Here is a 20,275-nt window from a genome sequence, read left to right on the forward strand (position 1 = left end):
GAAGCGCTTCCCGCTGCCCCCGGACCTCTTTTGAAGCAAGGGGCTGCAGGGAGAAGCGATCGCTTCTCCCCGCCGCCCCTTGCTTCAAAAGAGAAGACCCGCTGTCCCCGGGGCAAGCTTCGTTTTGCGAAGCAAGCCCATAGGGAAATTCGTCTTGCGAGGCAACTCGAAAACGAAAAAACCTTTCGTTTTGCGAGTTTTTCGTCTTGCGAGGCGTTCGTCTTGCGGGGTACCACTGTAAGTAACTATACATCTGAAGGCAGCCCTGTATAGGGGAGTGTGTTTTTTTAACGTGGTGGAGATAATTCATGATGTGGAGAATGTATGTAGACAGAAGTTTGCTAGAATACTAAAATTGGGGACAGCCAGTGAAAATTCAGGGCAGAAAAAAGGAAGGTGTTTTGTTTTGTTTTTCCAAGTTGTGGAATTGACTCCCACAAGAAGTGGCCCACTTGGGTGGTTTTAGAAGAGGATAAGACAAATTCCTGAAAGATAAGCCTGACAATGGCTACTAGCTACAACAGAGGCAATATGCCTCCTAATACCAATTGCTGGGAATCACAGATGGGGAGGACTGTTGCACTCAGTTCCTGCTTCCTCTGGAACATCTGGTTGGCTGCTGTAAGAACAGGATGGTAGACTAGATGGGCCTTTTGCCTAAATCCTGCAAGGCACTTCTTAAGTCCCCCCCCCCCATTTGTTTTCTGAATCTCACAAAGGAACTGCTTTCCGCATGCTTGCTTCCACTCATGGATTGAATACAAAGTGTCAGCCTTCCTGCTGCCCAGATGTTTCCCGAACCTCACATAGCGGTACACAAATGTTGACTTGAGTGCTGTTTGGGAAGCTGAAATCTCCCTGTGTGAATCCCGGGATGATTCATTCAGGTAAACAACAGACTGCATCACGGTTGTGCATTTTGAGATTGGAAAGGAAGGAGAAACAGGTCTGAGTTCTCCCTGCCCTGCTGCAAGGTCTCAGCTGCTTGCCGTCCAAATAATGACCAAGGAAGTAAAAGAGGAACATGACATGGGGAAAGGGCTCTTGGGCTCATGTTCAGCTCCCTGGTTTCCTGCAGGTATCTGGATGGCCACTGGGTGAACTAGATGGGTCATCAACCTGGTCCAGCAGCCTATTCTTATGTTCTTCCACTTCTATTTACAGTGAATTTTGAACAGTCATTTTGGTACCAGGCAGGTGTGTTGTTGTCAGTTTTTGCTTATTGCATTTTACACCAGAGTGACTCACAGGATCCATCTGACATTGCTCTGCTGATGCTTATAGTTGCTAAGAAAAATGAGGTGGGAAGAGCTCAACCCACTAGGGATGTTGGAGGAATCCTTTGAAAATGGACTGTTAATCAGATTTCCTTCTGCCTGCCCATCTGATCCCCACTGCTGTTACAAAGACTCGTGCACCTTTGTTCTCCACAGCAAACTTTATATGTTAATTGATATGTGACTGCTTTTCAATACACATTTTTAAAACATATCCATTCATGTACACAGGTGCTGCTTTCTTTTCTTACTTCTAAGTGTTGTTTGTTGCCAAAGGCAGACTATATGCACTAAGGCTGCACTCCTATCCATATCTCTGCAGAAATAAATCCCACGGAATTCAGCGAGGCTCACTCACTTGTATGTTTAATCTGCTTCCTGTTGTGCATTTTCAGATCCAATGGACTGCATTGCTCGTTGTTGTTCTTTCCACATGGAAACAGAACACAGGCTTGTGCGAAATAAACCAATCGCATCAAAATGGAAAATGGTAGGAGAGGTCCAGCCACACAGGAGGAACCTTCCAAGGTGAGTGGGTTTTTCCCCCCTGAGTTCAGAACTTCAGAGCTAAAGCTGGTCCTTGCCCCAGAGGTATGACTTGAAAGCACACAGCGCAACAATCTCGGAGAAGCTATGCAGATCTGGCTCAGCTAAGTGCATGGATGGAAAACCACATGGGACCCCCTTGAACTCTAAGGAGGAAAAAGAAAAAACAGGATGCAAGTAAATTTACATTCAAAATCTCAATCTCTCTCTATCTCTCTCTGTGTATATGTGTATCTTGAAGGAGCCTGACTTAGAGTGGGAGTCATCCAGTGTCAGGGAACTGACATCGGAGCGAGAGGCGAAGGGGAGGCTCCCAGATGATGCTGGCGAAGGACCCATCAGCAGGGGGAGAAACAGCTCAGTAGAGGGGGAAGCCAATCAGTGCAACACCAGGGATAAAGGGGGGCAGATGGGGGAATTGGAGAGAAGGCTCCAGGACTCTTCACTGGACAGGCCCAGTCCAGTGGAGAGCCCAGGTCCTCCGCTACCCATGCCTTCCCTGCGCAGAAGACTCCCGCGCAGTGAGAGGAGGAGGAGACTGGGTGTCAAACAACTTTTATGCTGGAAGAGGTTCAAGAAACGCCCACTGACGGATTCTGCCAGTGACTGAGGCAGCCACGATGAGAAGGGGCTGTGCAGTCAGAAAGGTTTAACAAGGCAAATTTACCGAGAAAGGCACCAGTTTACGCACGAGTAACTCATACCTATTACATCCAGGAACAGGGATGATGGAGAATGCCTCTCCAAATCTCCTTCAGTGAACAGATAGTTGTAGAACACTAGAAATCTAAGGAGGCTCCAGGTAACAGCAGGTCTGGGGAACCTCTGGCCCTCTAGATGTTGCCACTGGCCATAACCCACATACCCATTAGCCAGGAATAATGGTTGTTGTAGTCCAACAACATCTGGAGGGCCACAGGGCCCCCATCTCTGAAGAACAGAATGCTGGAAACAGGACACGAAACTTGGGCTGAATAATTAAATCATTGAATGCTATGCACACAAAAACACCTGGATAAGCGTAACAAAATCCGGATGTTTTAGAATGCAAAATTCCTTATTTATTTATTTCCCTGACTTCATCAACTTTCCATACAAAGAGGCATACGAAATTTTAACACAAAATAAAGCAAGCAATATGTATGCAATTACTACAGATAAGTACTAAAAAATCAGCAGCGAATGAAATACAATGATAACAGCCCAAATTGATCTGAAACTAATTTTTAGTCAAATCTGGAGAAAGCAGGAACCTTCAGCTGGCACTTAAAAGATTGTAATGTAGGTGCTGGGGAACTATGTCATTCCAAAGTTGAGGCACCTTGACCCCAAAGACCTTGTCACTTGTAGCTTAAGCTTCCCACCAGACATCTGAAAGTAGAAGAATCTTGGCACAGATCATCAGCTGTCGGCAGGTTTGTGTGGGATAAGGAGGTTCTGAGCTTAAGTAAACTGTGATCTTGAATTGAACCCCCCAGCCAAAGAAACGGAAAGCCAGAGAAGATATTTCAACATGCTGAAGTACATTTCTTATGGTATATCCTGGTAAACAACCTGGCCACTGTTTTGAACCAGCTGTCAGTTACCAACACTTTCTGTAGGCAACCCCAAAATCTAACATTAGAGCCATTGAGATAACTCATCAGCTGTGATTTGGATTATGCCTACTGCATGTTTTGAAGAGGAAATGGATCTTACATTTTGGCATGTCCCTGACAAGAAGATGTCCTTATGAAGAGTGGTTTTGCTCAGACAATGAGCTCCTGATTGAAGCTCTTGTTGGGAGTCATCTAACAGCATTCTGCATGAGATCTGCAACCGAATTAGTGTGCACCATCTGAAGAAGGAGACTCACCAGAGTATTTCAGAAAATTGACTGAAAATTGACCCTAAATGCATTTACCTGAAAGTCATCCCACAGAATACAGTGGGACTTCTTAGTAGATGTAAACTCTGCCTATTTGGGTTCTACAAAGCTTAGTTAGAAGAAAAGTGTGCAATGGCTAAAAGTGAACCATTTTTATTTAAGTTGGAACCACAGAACAATGCAGCAATTGCCCACAGAGAGCTAATAAATGCATCAATAAGTTGTTTGAAACATGAGCAATGCAAACAATAGTTCCACTGAACCCAAAAAAGGAAACTCGGCCCAGCAGTTAAAGGTAAAGGTAAAGGTACCCTTGCCTGTACGGGCCAGTCTTGCCAGACTCTAGGGTTGTGCACTCATCTCACTCTATAGGCCGGGAGCCTGCGCTGTCCGCAGACACTTCCGGGTCACGTGGCCAGTGTGACAAGCTGCATCTGGCAAGCCAGCGCAGCACACGGAATGCCGTTTACCTTCCTGCTGGTAAGCGGTCCCTATTTATCTACTTGCACCCGGGGGTGCTTTCGAACTGCTAGGTTGGCAGGCGCTGGGACCGAACGACGGGAGCGCACCCTGCCACGGGGATTCGAACCGCCGACCATGCGATCGGCAAGTCCTAGGTGCTGAGGTTTTACCCACAGTGCCACCCGCGTCCCTTCGGCCCAGCAGTTGCTTCTGTACAAAGAACTTGAGTCCCAGAGCACATCAAGAAACAACAGCAAATGGAAACCTTATAAATTCCAAATGAAGGACATCACTCTGGAATAACAAAACAAAAAGCCCAGAGTTGGCTTTACTTAATCTTTACCTAGGGGACAATATAAATCTGCATTTTAAGGATCTTATTGACCAGCTTTTATTAGCACCCAGGCTAGTACTAGCTAGATATTGGAAATCCTTAGAAGGTGTGACAATGACCACATGGCATAAAAATGCCTGGCAATTAGCCCTGTTAGAAAATATTATCCACTAAACTAAAAATAGTAAGGAGAATGAAACCAAAAGTCACTTTTTTGGGTGGGTTGGCTGACCTCACATCTTCAGAAAGGGTGGAAGTGTGGGTTTTGTTCTAATACTGTTTCTTGCTATTTTGTAATGTAAGAAAATAACAACATATTTTTTAAAGAAATGGAAGGATAAATTCAGCATGAAGGACATAGTTCTGGAATAATGGAACATCCATGGCAAATAATATCAAACTTACCAAAAATATGATTTTTCCATTCCTGCCTTATTATTATTAATCACCTTCCATATATGTGCCTGAAGGTGATGTACACCAGCATAATAAAACAGCACAGAAAACAAGAGTGAATGACCTTTAAAAACAATGCAAAGCAGAGCCCCCTGGTAAGAGACCTAGTTATCCAACTGCGAAAGCTCATCAGGAGAAAAATGTCTTCCATTGTTTCGTGAAAAGTGCAGGCAGTGGGTGCCTCTCGTATCTTGACAGGAACGCTACTCGACGAAACGGGCTGACACAATGAAAGCCCTGCTCCAAGTTACTATGGAGCAGGTTTCTGATATATTTTGGAACTTGCAGAAGACGTTGCCCTGCAGACCGCAGTGACCTCTAAGGAAGAAGGTGGCCTCTAAGTAGCATGGTCCTGAGTTGTATAGAACCTTATAGGTTACCTTAAACCTGGCCTGGTAGCAGATTGGCAGCATATTAGCCATGCATTGTGTTGTGAGTTGGGAGGGGTAGGCCGCATGCTTTAGTCCTTTCTAATATTAATAATAATTTCATTTTTTATATCCCACCCATCTGGCTGGGTTTAAAAATTCCTGGATCCTGCAAGGGTTAAAATCTAATGGAGGATCCCATTGTTGAAACAGCCAGGCCAGCTTCTTGGTAAATTGAAGTGTAGGTGGGTTCCCACAAGGCAAGACATAGTGATAACAGCAAGAACATTTATTGAACTAACAGAACTGGACATCAGGGGCAAAGCAACTGCTTATATACATTTCTGAAGGCCTGGGCCACTCCCACTCCCAACATGATTGGCTGTCTAAACTTCCAAGCTGCGAATCATAACTCAGAGTTTAAGGGCCAATGGCAGAGGCCCAAATTCTGAAATGTTCTGTGATTGGCTATCTTGTATCAAATCAGAACACAGGGGCTCAGAATCCTTAGTCCAGACTCAAGCTCAGGCAAACACAGACCACTGAATACATAACAGTAATGTCTCCCTAAGTATAGATTATTAAGGTAGCAAAGGAAGTGGCTCTGGACCAGAGAGCAAGTGGTGGGCCTAGGGCTTTTTTTCAGTTCTATCACCTCTCAGATGGAAGCCATTGCCATAATAAGAGGACAAGGGAAGCATTATCTTATAGTGAGCTCCAGCAACTATTTTTCTAGAAAAATAGCAGTGGGTGGGCCACCCCTACCTCTACCTCAGTGCTTGTTAGATAGGACAAGAGCCGGAGTTTTGGTGTGTAAGCTAGAAGTTAGGAGCAGGAAGCAGGTTTGGCAGCTGAGAGACAGAGACATGCCTGATTCTGCTGAGATCCAAGGCTGCAGCTATGGGAGAAGTAAGATCCTCTTGGGGTGTTAATGCTGTGAACCCCCTCCAATGTAGGCTCGGGTTGTATATATGTGAAAATAAACCATATATCCTAAAGACACCACAGTCTCCGCTGTCCCTCATTCCGAGGAAACCAAACGCTAGATAAGAGCAGACCCTACAAGTATCCCTGTTTTCCAGGGACAGTCCCAGGTTTACAGAAGCTGTCCCAGTTTCTGATTTGATTCCAGAATGTCCCACTTTCAATCAATCAATCAATCAATCTTTATTGCGGTCAAAGACCGGCAGCAAAATTAACAACAGCAACATACACTTCAAATGTCCTGCTTTTCCTTGGGACATCCCTATTTTCATCAGAGAAATGTTGAAGGGTATGGAGTTATGTGACCCCCCCCCCCGAGCCAAGGAGATAAGTAACTATACAACCTTTAGAAGACATCTGAAGGGTGTACCTGTATAGGGAAGTTTTTAAATGTTTTATTATGTTTTTTATATATATGTTGTTGGAAGCTGCACAGAGTGGCTGAGGCAACCCAGTCAGATAGAATGTTGTTGTTGTTGTTGCTGTTGTTGCTGTTGATTAGGACTCCCTATTTTCATCAGAGAAATGTTGGAGAGTGTGTAAGCATCTGGATCACCTAGAAGCTCCAACAGTTCAGAGTTTGGGTGTCTTTCTGATCTATGGGCCTGTCAACCAATGATCCAAGTAGCCCAGTGAGACTTTATCACTGAGGGTGGCTGGGTGTGAAGCTCATAGGGCAAAATGGCCCTCAACTCTTATGGCCAGGGTCTTTTAAAGGCCTCAGCCCCCTGTGGGGTCTTGTAGGATATTCCCAGTTCCATGAGATGTAGTGAGAGGACCTCTGGGAGATGAAGAAGCCCTGCCTCCCCATTGCTTCAAGAAGAAGAAGAAGAGGAAGAACAGGAAGAGTTTGGATTTGATATCCCACTTTATCACTATCCGAAGGATTCTCAAAGCAGCTTACATTCTCCTTTCCCTTCCTCCCCCACAACAAACACTCTGTGAGGTGAGCGAGGCTGAGAGACTTCAGAGAAGTGTCACTAGCCCAAGGTCACCCAGCAGCTGCATGTGGAGGAGTGGGGAAGCGAACCCAGTTCACCAGATTACGAGTCCACTGCTCTTAACCACTACACCACACTGGCTCCTGAGCCCCTGCAGACCCAAGCAAAGTCACTCACAAGGAGACATGCACCGGACCTGACTAAAAAAAGGAGAATAAATTCAACAGGAATCTTTGGAAACCCACTTGTTTTGTGGTGTACAGGGGTAGGAGGTGGATGAGGCTCACGCAGCACTCATTACCATCACCAGAGATGGAGAGCTAAAGGATTTTCAAAGCAAGGAAGAAAAACCTGTCATGGATACAGAGTCATAGCAAAGCCATGAAGAGCACTTCTATAATATCTGACAGTGGCCTTGCTATCAAGAATGCTTGTGAAGGACTTGCTGGAAAGTACCAGCTTGTTTATCAACAAAATGAATCCTGCGTGCTTCAATTCTTCCTTAACATACCTGTTTCAGGTTCAGGATGCACACATTTCTGGGTCTACATCACACTCGGGATTGTCATCGTTTGGCTGCTGTGTTGCATAATCTATCAAAAAACAAAGAGAAGAAAACTCCATTTAACCTTGCTGCTTAGCAAATGGACCTCTGCTTCCTGGGTCATCAGAGGTGCAAGAAAAGTGGAAGAGGCTCATCCAGCAGAGAAAATGGAGACTCTCTTATCCCTGGGAACAAAAACTTCACAATGTGTGGCTGCAGAGCAGAAGCTGCAGGATCTTGACCTCTCTGTGTCTTAGAAGTATTGATTGTTGGTTTTTTGTATCTTTAGTATAGATCTTATTGTGATTTATGCGGGAATTGTTCAGTTTAGTTGAGTATTTGCTTAATGACTACTTTTGTTATGTTGTAGTTATGTATTTTTTCATATTGTAAGCTGCCTTCAGCATAGTTTGAACTGTGGAAAGGCGGCATACAAATAAAAGTATGTATGTATATATTTATGTATAAAAGACTTGAATAAAAAAGGAGACTGATCTCAGAAACGAGAACCACAAGAAAGTGGATTGTTTGACGCCAGAGAGTGAGTCAATTTTATTAGCATCCTGAACATGGTAGTCTTTAATCTCTAAGCCCTGAATCCACTTTAAATATGTCAACATTACAATGTCAAACTCCACTATTAAATAATTTTTGTCGTAAGCCATGAATCAAAGTCATGATTCATCAATGTAGGTGACAATGCTGAATTTGAAAAGCTCTTGAAGGTAATCCAGTGTTCCAATTTAAGGTAGTTATGTTGATACTTTGGGTGTTCTGCCTGAAAGTTACGATAGCCGATGAAACAAAATCAAACCATCGAGGATAAGGCCTTCAGGATCAAGCTTAATTTCCTTTCTGTTTGAGAATATTGCAATAAATTACTTATTTAACAGAGAGCTGAGAACATCACACAGTGGCATTTCAGATATTTCTCCCTTGATCATTTAATACCATTTTCTCTCAGCTTCCTTTTTTATCATTACGCTGTAGGCAGAATTTTAATTATAATATTTATGCAAATGATGTTTGTATAATCATATTTGAAAAGAGTGTGTGGATCGGATTTTCCATCCAATTTATCTAAATGCAAGCTTTAAACTTTCCCTTAATCACTGTCAGGAACACTCGCCTTCCCAATTCGTCATTGCAGGCACTTCCCATTAAGAACAGAGCGCTAAGCCTCACTACTACTACTCTTGGACCAGACAAGGACAAGCTGGATTTTCAGCAGATGGGTTTAACAACCTTACAGTGAATTGAAATATTCTTCAACTGGCGTGAACTACTGCTGTTATTCCCCATCACCTTCCTTTGAGAACCAAGCCAGATTCATAGAGATAAAAGGGATCTCAAATTGCAGGGAATCCACTGTTAGACCATTCCTGATACGTGGCCATGCAGTCCCTGCTCAAAAACTTCTCTCTTTTTTATGATATTTATTAAGTTTTCAAAGGGGGAAAAAATTACATAAGTAAAAAGAATAAAAAAGAAAAAAAAGAAAAAAAAGAAAAATACAAAATACAGAAAAAAGATAAAAAACATTTAAAAAGAAAACACATCAATCTTTCCATGTCATATATTCATATCCTTGCTTCCCTGACCGCCTCACACCTCCCTTTTTTGTATTCCAATTTAGTTAGTTGATTCAGCAATTTCTTTCCCTCTTTGTTTTTATCTTAATCCTTTAACTTAATATAATATAACTTTAAGTTCTCACCTGTTAATAATCCATTTTTCATACACCTTTAAAACATTGCTGCTTAAACCACTTAACTTTATTCTGACATCATTCTAACATTCATTAATTTTACAATATTTCTGTAAATAGTCTTTAAATTTCTTCCAATCTTCTTCCACCGACTCTTCTCCCTGGTCTCGGATTCTGCCAGTCATTTCCGCCAGTTCCATGTAGTCCATCACCTTCATCTGCCATTCTTCCAGGGTGGGTAGATCTTGCGTCTTCCAATACTTTGCAATAAGTATTCTTGCTGCTGTTGTGGCATACATAAAGAAAGTTCTGTACTTCTTTAGCACCATTTGGCTGACCATGTCCAGAAGAAAGACCTCTGGTTTCTTCAGAAAGGTATATTTAAATACCCTTTTCAGTTCATTATAAATCATCTCCCAGAAAGCCTTAATCCTTGGGCACGTCCACCAAAGGTGAAAGAATGTACCTTCAGTTTCCTTACATTTCCAACATTTATTATCGGGCAAATGATCAAGCTCAAAAACTTCTCACGTAGAATAGCTCACCACATGCCAAGTAAACTGTTCCACTGTAGAACAGCTTGTAATATTGGGGTGTTATTTCCTTGGGCTTAGTCAAATTCCTCTTTCTCATAAGCTGATTTTTTCCCTGTTTCTCTGGAGCAGAGAAAATGAATTTGTATGACAGACCTTCAAATATCCTCTCTTAATTAGGGCTCTGCATGTACACACACATGCACACACCAATCTAGGACATGATCAGGTACTCAGTATCGGCCCTGATGTGGGAACCGGCTGATGAGGAGAGAATGCAATCCTGCCAGGATCTGCCCTTTATAACATTTTCTGCCTTCCTCTGGACATGCTCCAGAATGGACAGGGCTTCCTTAGACTTAGAGGAAGAAGATTCCATCACTGTGGTCATAGGGGCCAACTCCTAGGGGTCGAGTGGCCTTTGGCCCCCCCATAAAATATTTGAGGGGGCTGCCCCCCAAAATTCATGGGCATTGCCATGCAAAAGGTGTCCGTGCACCATGTCATGTGATCCATTATGCGGAGTAGGGCTTACTTGCCCCCCTTATTTTATTTAAGTTGGCACCCCTGACATTGGTTGATGCACTGATCAACCTTTTTTTAAGCTATTCAAAGGAAACATAACACATCTACAATCGGAGTCTGAATCCTTTATTTGGTGAGTGCCAGAAAACTCTGGGATATAAAGCTGTCAGTCAAGTCCAACATTCCGAGAGGACTAACTGCCTCTATGTGGCAGTCAGTTTTGTCAGTTGGTTGGTCGGTTGCTGCAAGGAGTGTTAACTGGTAACTGCTCGGATGCAGTCTTCTCATGACTCACTACTATCTAGTATATACAGTGGTACCTCGGGTTAAGAACTTAATTCGTTCTGGAGGTCCGTTCTTAACCTGAAACAGTTCTTAACCTGAAGCACCACTTTAGCTAATGGGGCCTCCCGCTGCCACCACGCCGCTGCTGCACGATTTCTGTTCTCATCCTGAAGCAAAGTTCTTAACCTGAGGTACTATTTCTGGGTTAGCGGAGTCTGTAACCTGAAGCATCTGTAACCCGAGGTACCACTGTAGTTTATCTGTTATCTAAGCCTGCCTTCAGGAATAACTCTGTAAACCTAAATGAATCTGAGAGTAAGGTAAGTTATGTTAATATGATTCGGATTCATGTGTGTTTTCTTTAAGAGGGACAGAAAGGGATTATGAGCCAGGAAGGTATAATTACTGATAGGACTCAAATGAGTTATCAACCCGCTTGTCACTGCATAAACTCAAACAGGGGATCGTTTAAACTCTGCTAAATTATATAAACGTTCCCACAAAAACAGCATCAACAACACTGAACTAAATAGACCAATGGCCTAACTCAGTATCAAGCAACTTCCTGAGTTCCTGTTCCCACCACAGCCAGTTCCATGGACCATCAGAATGAAGCTCACCAAACACTGGGGATCCATGGACCACACTAGGATAGAGTAATCTTGGGGAGGACATACTGGACAGGAGCACGTCATGCTGTAATATTTTGTGGCAGAGCCCACCTATGCTCATCTAAAGGGGGAAATGTCCATATCTGCTAGGGCGGGGGGGGGGGGAATCACATGAGGAGTGGCAGGTGTTTGCTTCCTTGCACTCCAGCTGCTCTGTCCCACATTGTTGTCTCTCAACCGGGACAATCCCCCTGGGTGAAAAGTCATTGGCGTGTCCCAATTGGCAGCATAAATAAAACCATGATGAGATTTCAGTGATTGCCTATTAAAGCCCCACAGTGCTAGGCATCGTGCGCTCCCCCATAAAGGAGGCTTCATAAAGGAGGGCAGGAACAGGCAACATTTTAATGCCATTAGAGAAATTGGCCTCTCCAACACCTTTTAACATGATTAACAGTTATGGGGTCTTAGGAGGGGGCTTTTTTTCTCTCTCTTTTTAAGTGGCAGTTAAAAGAGAACATTACGGTGCCATTTAGACAGAGTTATAGCAACCAGAAAGCACAGAGAAGTTCCACCATGTGGGCTAGGCAAATATCTGTTGAAGGTGGAATCATGGAATTATGGGTGCTTTTGACATTGTAAGTTGCCTTTGGTTGTACTTCTTGGCAAATGTGGCCTTTGGGAGTAGGGATGGAGAAGAAATTTGCATTTATAGGTGAGCCTACTTTGTGAAACAATATGCAAACTGAAACACCTCTATTCTTCAAAATCCACACCTTTTGCTGTGAAAATTTTGTTTTATTTTATTATTCATTAAACTTATATGCCACCCTTCACCCAAGGATCACAGAGGGGCTTACATACCGCCTCTCCCAGTATGCCCCATGGAGAGCCTCAAGGTCCATAAATAGCAACACCCTAGTGGTCCCAGGCCCTAAGGAAGTTAGATTAGCTTCAACCAGAGCCAGGGCATTTTCAACTCTGGTGGAATGCTCTGCCTCATGAGACCAGGGCCCTGCAGGATCTGATTTCTTTCCGCAGGGCCTGTAAGACAGAGATGTTCCACCTGGCCTTTGGCTTGGAGCCAATTTGATTCCCTCCCCCTCTTTCTTTTTTCTTTTTCCTTTCTCCTCCTGTGATGAGGCTGTATTTTGATATTTTAATGTTTCAAGATTTTAATGTTGTATTTTAATCTTGTTTTTAAGTTGTATTCATTCAACTTGTTTTTATTATTGCTTGTTAGCCGCCCTGAGCCCGGCCTCGGCTGGGGAGAGCGGGGTACAAATAATAATAATAATAATAATAATAATTACAATCTGTTGCCATCCATCCTTCTTGAGACATAATGGAGTGTGCCTCCAGGAGCAAAGTCAAACCACTGCTTTAGCAGCACTGAAGATATCCTGCAAGGCAGAAGAGACTTAGGGTCTGGTGAGGGTAGCTGATGGGTCTCAAACCCTTACTGAGTTAGGGACTTCCCCTGCATGCAAAGATTGGCTGTGACAGATTGAGCAGTCGAGACCAATAGTAGGTCCAACAGTCATGAAGGTGGTTTCTGCACTTGCTGTAGAAGGAAGTGAGGGGCAGATGGGGCCCATCAACCTGATCTTTTTACAGTGTGGAAAAACTCTTTTTACAGAGTCTCCCTCTAGAAACAATGGGAAATAAACACCTGAAATCATAGAACTGTGGATTGGAAAGGACCCTTAGTTGTTGGGTGGCTAAAGAATCCTAGGCCACCCAACAACTGTTTAAACATCTCCAGTGAAGGAGCATTTGCAACCTTCCATGGGAGTCTGTTCCACTATCTAACAGCTCTCAAAGAGCTAAAATAAGCAGCACACAGCTTCCCTCAGATGATCCGTTAATTCAGCACTCATCCTGATTTGCTTGCACAAAGCTTACACGATAGTTAGACCAGGGGTTGGCAAGGCTTACTGGGCATGGGCCGGATCACTACAGTGGAGATCCTCCATGGGCCCGACCAGCGCAGCGTGATGCCGGAAATCGCGTCTGTGCATGTCCAGACACCAAAAGTTACGCCCGTGCAGAAGCGATTTTCGGCCTCTGGGCATGCGCAGAAGTGATTTCTGGCACTGCGGACATGCACGGACGTGATTTCCAGCATCTGGGCATGCGCAGAAGTGATTTCCGGAGCCACGGAAAAGAGTTTCCACCGGTTTAGCGCTGCGCGCGGGGACTCGCCAAGTGGGCGGCTTGGTTAGGGGGTGGCTCATGAGCTGGTTAAGCGACCCTCATGGGCCACTTCCAGCCCATGGGCCTTAGGTTGCCGACCTCTGAGTTAGACTGTACGTCCAGTCTCTGAGCATTTGCTCCTATTCACTTATGCGGAGCTTATACAACAATGAGAATTTACCCTTCTCATTAATCATTCACTCGTCTCACAGTTTTCAGTGCATTTCCCCATCACTTTCCAAACAGCAAAAAAAAGCCATTAAAAACTGAATTTGTTGTGCTAGAGCAACAAGAGCACCTTAATGGTACAAATCCAAAGTTCTGATGTATTCTTACATCCCTCCTCACAAAATACTGACAGTCTAGAGGCACCCATCTTATTAAATACAGAGGTTCCTCATTGGCAAGGCAGGTGCACTCTGAACATGCCCATGCATTTTACTTCTGAGGTTCTGAGTTCCAAATTAATTTTTTCATACTCCAGTGCCTGAACTTCGTTTCCATGTCTAGGCCCTTTTCAGCCCCATGCACAGTTCCATCACCACTTTGGGACACCCCCGAGCCGTGCAGCAAAATGACTTCAGCCAGCCCCAGCCCAGCTTGCTTATTGTTGAGAATTTGTAGAACGTGCTCCATTTAGCCAAAGCATTGCTTCATTAGCATGCATCCCAGGTACTGTGGAAAAGGTGAGAAGAGAGTGTTGGGGGGGGAGGAGGTAATCAGTGTGCCACAAGAAGAATACACTTGTTAATAAGGCAGAGATAGAAGAAGAGAAATGGCAATGCAATAACCCCTGTCAATTTGTCTCCAAGCGCAGCCTTCCAGCAATCCATATCTAACTGGAATACAAGTACCAGCCAGCCATAATTAGCCTCTTAGCAATCCAGCCATCACACTGCAACCAGTGCACTACTGCGTTAAGACAATGAAACACGTCTTCAGTCAATGTCTGTATCCAGATTTGGAGTCTGTGTACCCCAGCCCAGGCACCTCGAGGTCACTCGCTGGATAAATCAGCCAGCGTAATGTTCCTTCTCTGTTGGCCAAGCAAAGTAAAAAAAAAGGGCAAACGTCTTACATTTAGACCAAACCTGGCCAGCCCAGGGGCTTCATGTGGACTGTTAGATTGCTGTGCAATCATGATTTACAGCTTGAATTATTTTGATACTTGGTGGTGTTTTTCAAGTGGGAGGGGTTGCTCAGTTCAGAAATGCATCTGACTCTTATAAGCTGGGATAATTTGTTTTCTAAATCAGGTTTTCTAATTCAGCAACTGTGCAGATGACAGAGACCTTTGAAATGTTCTCAGGGGAACCCGCACCCTCAAATTAGTGAGTCACCAGATTAAGAGTTTTGCCCAACTCAGTTTTACTCTGAGTGAATCCATTGAAATTAATGGACCCTAGTCAGCCATACCCATTATTTTATATAGTTTTACTTTGAGCAGGAAAAGCATTGGGTATCTAACCCTTTGTGCCTGCAAAACCTTCTAAATGACCTGCAAACGCAATCCCAAGTGGAGAGTCTCAGTAGGATCAAGAAAACCTCCCCGCACATAAACAAACACATTTTCTTTTATTATGATTAAATATGTTGCATACTGAGCAACTCAGTTATTATGTAGCCTCCTCCCTCCCTCTTCCTCTCTGGGAGTTTTTGTCTCGGCTTTGATGAATTGAGCTAGGCAACTCCTCTGACTAAGATGGATGGGAGTCTTAAATGATATCAACTGAACCAAGTGGCTGATTTGTGTATGCCCCCATTCAGGATTAAACTAATAAGATGTTCATTTATGGCTCTATTACTGAGATGTGTAACCACCAGCAGCAAGGAGGGGGGCTGGTCAAGTGTGTGTGTGTGTGTTTGTAGAATTGTAGAGTTGGAAGGGACACCAATGGTCACCTAGTACAAATACCAACTCATAGGGGCTGAGGTCCCTTTGACCCCCTCCCAATAAAATATTTGAGGGCAGTCTCCAATTTGATGACAATTGCCATTCAAATGCTGTATGTGCACTGCGTCTTGTAATTATGTGGAGCGGGGCTTACCTGCCCCCCCCCCACATGGGAGTGGGTAGCACTGTGGTCTAAACCACAGAGCCTAGGGCTTGCCGATCAGAAGGTCAGTGGTTCAAATCCCCATGACAGGGTGAGTTCCTGTTGCTCTGTCCCAACTCCTGCCAACCTAGCAATTCGAAAGCATGCCAGTGCAAGTAGATAAATAGGTACCACTGCGGCAGGAAGGTAAACAGTACGCTCTGGTTTCCGTCACGGTGTCCTGTTGCGCCAGAAGCGGCTTAGTCATGCTGGCCACATGACCCAGAAAGCTGTCTGTGGACAAATGCCAGCTCCCTCGGCTTGAAAAGTGAGATGGGCACTGCAACCTTATAGTTGCCTTTGACTGGACTTAACCATCCAGGGGTCCTTTACCTTTACCTTTTTTACTTGCCCCCTCATAATTTATTCAAGCTGGCATCCTTGTTTGCATCACAACTAAGGAATCCCTGACAGATGACCATCCAATATTTGTTTACAAAAACCCAGTGAAGGAGGTAGTCTTCCGCCAAACAACTCTTACTGTCAGAAAGTCCGCTACGTAAAAGGTCTGTCCAGAATTTGATACAAAACATTTTAAATATACCGTATACACAGCATGCATATACTGCAGCAAATGCGATGGGGATGAAACGGTTGAAATATTTTAACATTTATCCGAAGTCAACAGTGGATATGAAGTCTCTTCTATATTCTTGGGGTCATTTGAGTAGCTGATGTAGCAGCTGTCTAAGGTAATCTTGTAGAAAATTGGCTCTTTCCCTTAATGTGCAGCACACTTCCAAGGCAAGAGAAACAATGAGACGAGACTTCACCGGGTGCCCTCAGGGTGTTGTCTGTGTGGTACAGACGAACTGCTCTTTGCCCTGCTAAGTCTGGCACCTCTCAGCTTATTGAGACCAAGAACACTTTGGTTTTTATCTATCACACTCACTCTCCAGTGCTAGAATTGCTGTGTGTACCCATGAAATCGTGGTGCACATTCATTTCAGAGTGAGGAATTGAATAGGGCCCATTTGGTTCGATCTTCATTTGCTCCGCAATGCATGCGCAGAGTAACAAATGGGTACTTTCTTTTCATTACTCCCCTTTCGGTCTCATTCATTACTTGCTCATATTATCAGAGAGGGTGAGCTTACCTTGCTCCAGAAGCAGTGGTCGTGAATCCTGTGGTTGTTAAAGTCAGAAATCAGCCAACTATTGTGGAAAGACGTGCCCTTAATTGCCTGCATAACCCTGACGGAATAGAAAAGTTTTCAGCAGGTGTTTAAAAGTTAGAGCAGAACACAACTACTGAATCTATATTGGCAGTGCTGTTTCTTAGGACTGGGTCAATGACATTGATGGCTGCAAATGACCCACCTGCAAATGAGCTCAGCGATCAAACTGGGATTTAAGGGTTCAAGAAGTCCCTAAGACAGCCTGGACGTACCGTACCTTTCCATCTATAACATGCCTCCATGTATAAGATGCCCCCTATTTGGGGGGTCTCAAATTTAAGAAAATGGGGGGAGATGGCACGGAGTTGTTGAGCTTTTTTGGGGGGGAGGATTGCCTCCCCTCTGTCCCATCGCTGGCAGAAACTGCCAATTGCCCGCCCAACTGCCGGAGCGTCAGCCAATCAACACCACCCATTGATGCAGCAACCAATAACATGCACAATAGCCGCTGACAGCCACGGCAGCAGCCAATCAAACGTGCACCTTATGCACTACCCATGTATAAGACAACCCCCACTTTTTAGCATGATTTTTAAAGGAAAAAACATAGTCTTGTACATGGAAAAGTACGGTAGGTTCTTCAGAGCTTTATAAATCAATACAATGACCTCAAACCTGGCTTGGTAATAGATGGGTAGAGTCAGTGAAGCTGTTTTAACAGTGGTATGGGGCAAAGAATTGCTCCGAGGACCCACTTGCAGGGATTCCAAAGAAAGATCTACAAAACTCAGTTCTAGTGATCAGTTCTAGTGCTTTATTATAGAGATATATCGAAAGATTTGCATACAGCAACGCAATGCAGGATTCCTTGCTGCCACACCTCAGGATGGATGCTGAAGCTGCAAGCACCGTGGCTTTGTCTGCGAGGGGCTATTTGTATATGGGCTACTTATGCAAAAAGCAAGCTAAGTAAGCTGGCAACAATAGCCCAATTAGCCACCCCTGGCTTACAGGCCCTATCCCCACTCCCACCCATCTTTCAGGTAAGAGGGTAGCTGACAGACAAACATGAGAAGCCTCCCTTCTTCCAAATAACAGAACCAAAATTAAGGCTTCAAAGCTTCAAAGCAAGCAGATAGGCATATATGACCTCGTTTTACAGCTCATATTTTTGAGGTTATCTTGACTACAAAGATGGTGTTTACAGGTCTTCCTGGACCTTTGCCCCATTTGATTCTACGCATCCTGACCCCCCAGGAGAGAATATCTGGTAGAATTCTCCTACAATTTTGCCTCCCACAAATATGGTGTTGCGTTTTTGCTCAGACTCCCTGCTGATTGCCTTCCCGTTATACTTGCTTGCTACAAAGTGTGAGCTATTTAGCCATTTGTGCCCAGATATATCCTGGAATACAGAGAAATGGACTATGACATAAAAAGACAATTATGGGAAGAAAAGACTGTAGAAGCAAATGTACCTTAGCACTCAGTAATGTGAACAAATATTGCATACAATTGTACTGCACAAGTTTATCTCATGTAATGTTGTGTTTGATGTGAAAACTTCATCAAAGTAATGGACTGCTCGGGCTCTTTACCAGTTCGTCCAATTCATTTCCATCGTCCACCACTCTGCATCACCTGTATACAGATGCACATTGATAAAACACTCCTTTGTGTGAAGTGTTTTCCTTCTTTTTCTCCCCCCCTTTTCTTTTCTTTTTTAAAAAGATTTGTTCAGCTTTAATGTATTCTGTGTTGACAACTTTCAGTAAAAAAAAGTATTAAAAAAAGATAAAACACTAGGAATAGAAAGCCAACGAGAGTCCTACTTGGAGTAGATCCCTTTAGGTTAATGGACCTAAATTAGTCAAGTGTTTGCACAATTATGACCTGTGCCTGTTCCTTAAGCAGTGGCATCGCAATGGGGGGCGGGGGTGGGCAGTGCGACCTGAGTGCCATGTCTGGGGGGTGACAAGAAGGCACCCTGCGGGAACTCACGGCGGCGCAAGCAGCCATTGCGCTGCCACAGCCACATGTGGAGGATCCTCCATTCAGGGCTGCAGCCACGAGCAGAGGATTCCAGCGCCGGTGGCAAACCGCTATGTACAGCACATGTGCGGCGTCACACGCATGTGCTACATGTAGCGTCCCTCCATCCCACCGTCACCGCTACAGCCGCAAGCAGAGGATCCCGGCACCATCCGTACGTTGCTGGAGCGGCAGCACCGGCAAACTGCTATGTATGGTGCATGTGCGGCATTGCTACGTATGGTGCATGCACAGTACATAGCGACGCCGCACATGCACCATACATAGCGGTTTGCCGCCCCGGGTGTCACGGCGCCTTCATTCACCCCTGTCCTTAAGATGCCACAATTGGCCGTGGTGACACATGCCTTTGTTACAATCCTGCTGAGGTCTGTTACCTCAACATTCCCTGCAGGCAAAACAGCACCCTGAAGCCAGAAGGAGTGCACTCTGCAATTAATAGCTTGTGAGTGGAGGATTCTGTCAGGCTTCAGCCCTATTAGTCTATGAAATGTAGTATAAAGACCAACAATTGTGGAACACTTACCTGCGAGCGCTCCAATTGGAGAACAGCCTTTACCAAAGGCGTCATGGGCTTTGAAGACACTCGAACTCAGGACACAAGGGAGAAACGTGCTAAGAGGAAGGCACACTTGGCAAATCCACACCGTGATCAACTCCCACCCGGAAACCAATGTCCCCACTGTGGAAGGACGTGTGGATCCAGAATTGACCTCCACAGTCACTTACAGACTCATTGTTAAAACTATGTTTATGGAAGACAGTCTTACTCAGCTCTGAGTGGTCGCCAAAGAAGGAGAAGAAGAATCTGAGCTTGTACCCTCTGTGCAGTGGCGTGTGTCCTGGGGGCATGGCACCCAGCACAGGCAGGGGGGCAGCCACGATGGCACCCCACAAGGATCACACTGCCAGGGGCAGTGCGCTCCCCCCGTCCACTCTTCCTCCGCCAGTGCCTGTGTGCTTTCTGTTCTGAAACTTTCTGAGCTCTCTGTGACCTTGGGGAGATTGGAGGAATGCTGTCCAGCAACTGTGACTCTGTTAACCCTCTCTCTTCCTGTGTTCCTTTACCTAACTGTTCCCCATCCAGTACAGTTGTACCTCAGAAGTCAAACGGAATCCATTCCAGAGGTCTGTTTGACTTCCAAAATGTTCAGAAACCAAGGCACAGCTTCCGATTGGCTGCAGGTAGGTCCTGCAGCCAATAGGAAACTGTGTCGGATGTTTGGGTTCCAAAGAATGTTTGCAAAGCGGAACACTCACTTCTGGGTTTGCGGCATTTGGGAACCAAAACATTCGACTCGTAAGGTGTTCAGGATCCAAGGTACAACAGTATTTCCCAGCTTCTGCCTGCTAAACTATGCCCCTCTGCAAA

At 44.7% G+C, this 20,275-nt stretch overlaps 1 long non-coding RNA gene across 1 annotated transcript in view; it reads right to left on the minus strand.

Annotated features, from left to right (window-relative positions):
* The window catches only part of LOC310695396, a 52,773-nt gene that overhangs the window by 15,006 nt on the left and 17,492 nt on the right, over nucleotides 1–20,275 (minus strand). Inside the window, exon 2 of the long non-coding RNA XR_014520053.1 lies at nucleotides 7,747–7,828. This is a non-coding gene — a long non-coding RNA (uncharacterized lncRNA). The remainder of the gene's footprint in view (nucleotides 1–7,746; nucleotides 7,829–20,275) is intronic.

The sequence above is a fragment of the Podarcis liolepis genome (assembly GCF_965112155.1).
Source record: "Podarcis liolepis genome assembly, chromosome: 16".
Lineage (NCBI taxonomy): Eukaryota > Metazoa > Chordata > Lepidosauria > Squamata > Lacertidae > Podarcis > Podarcis liolepis.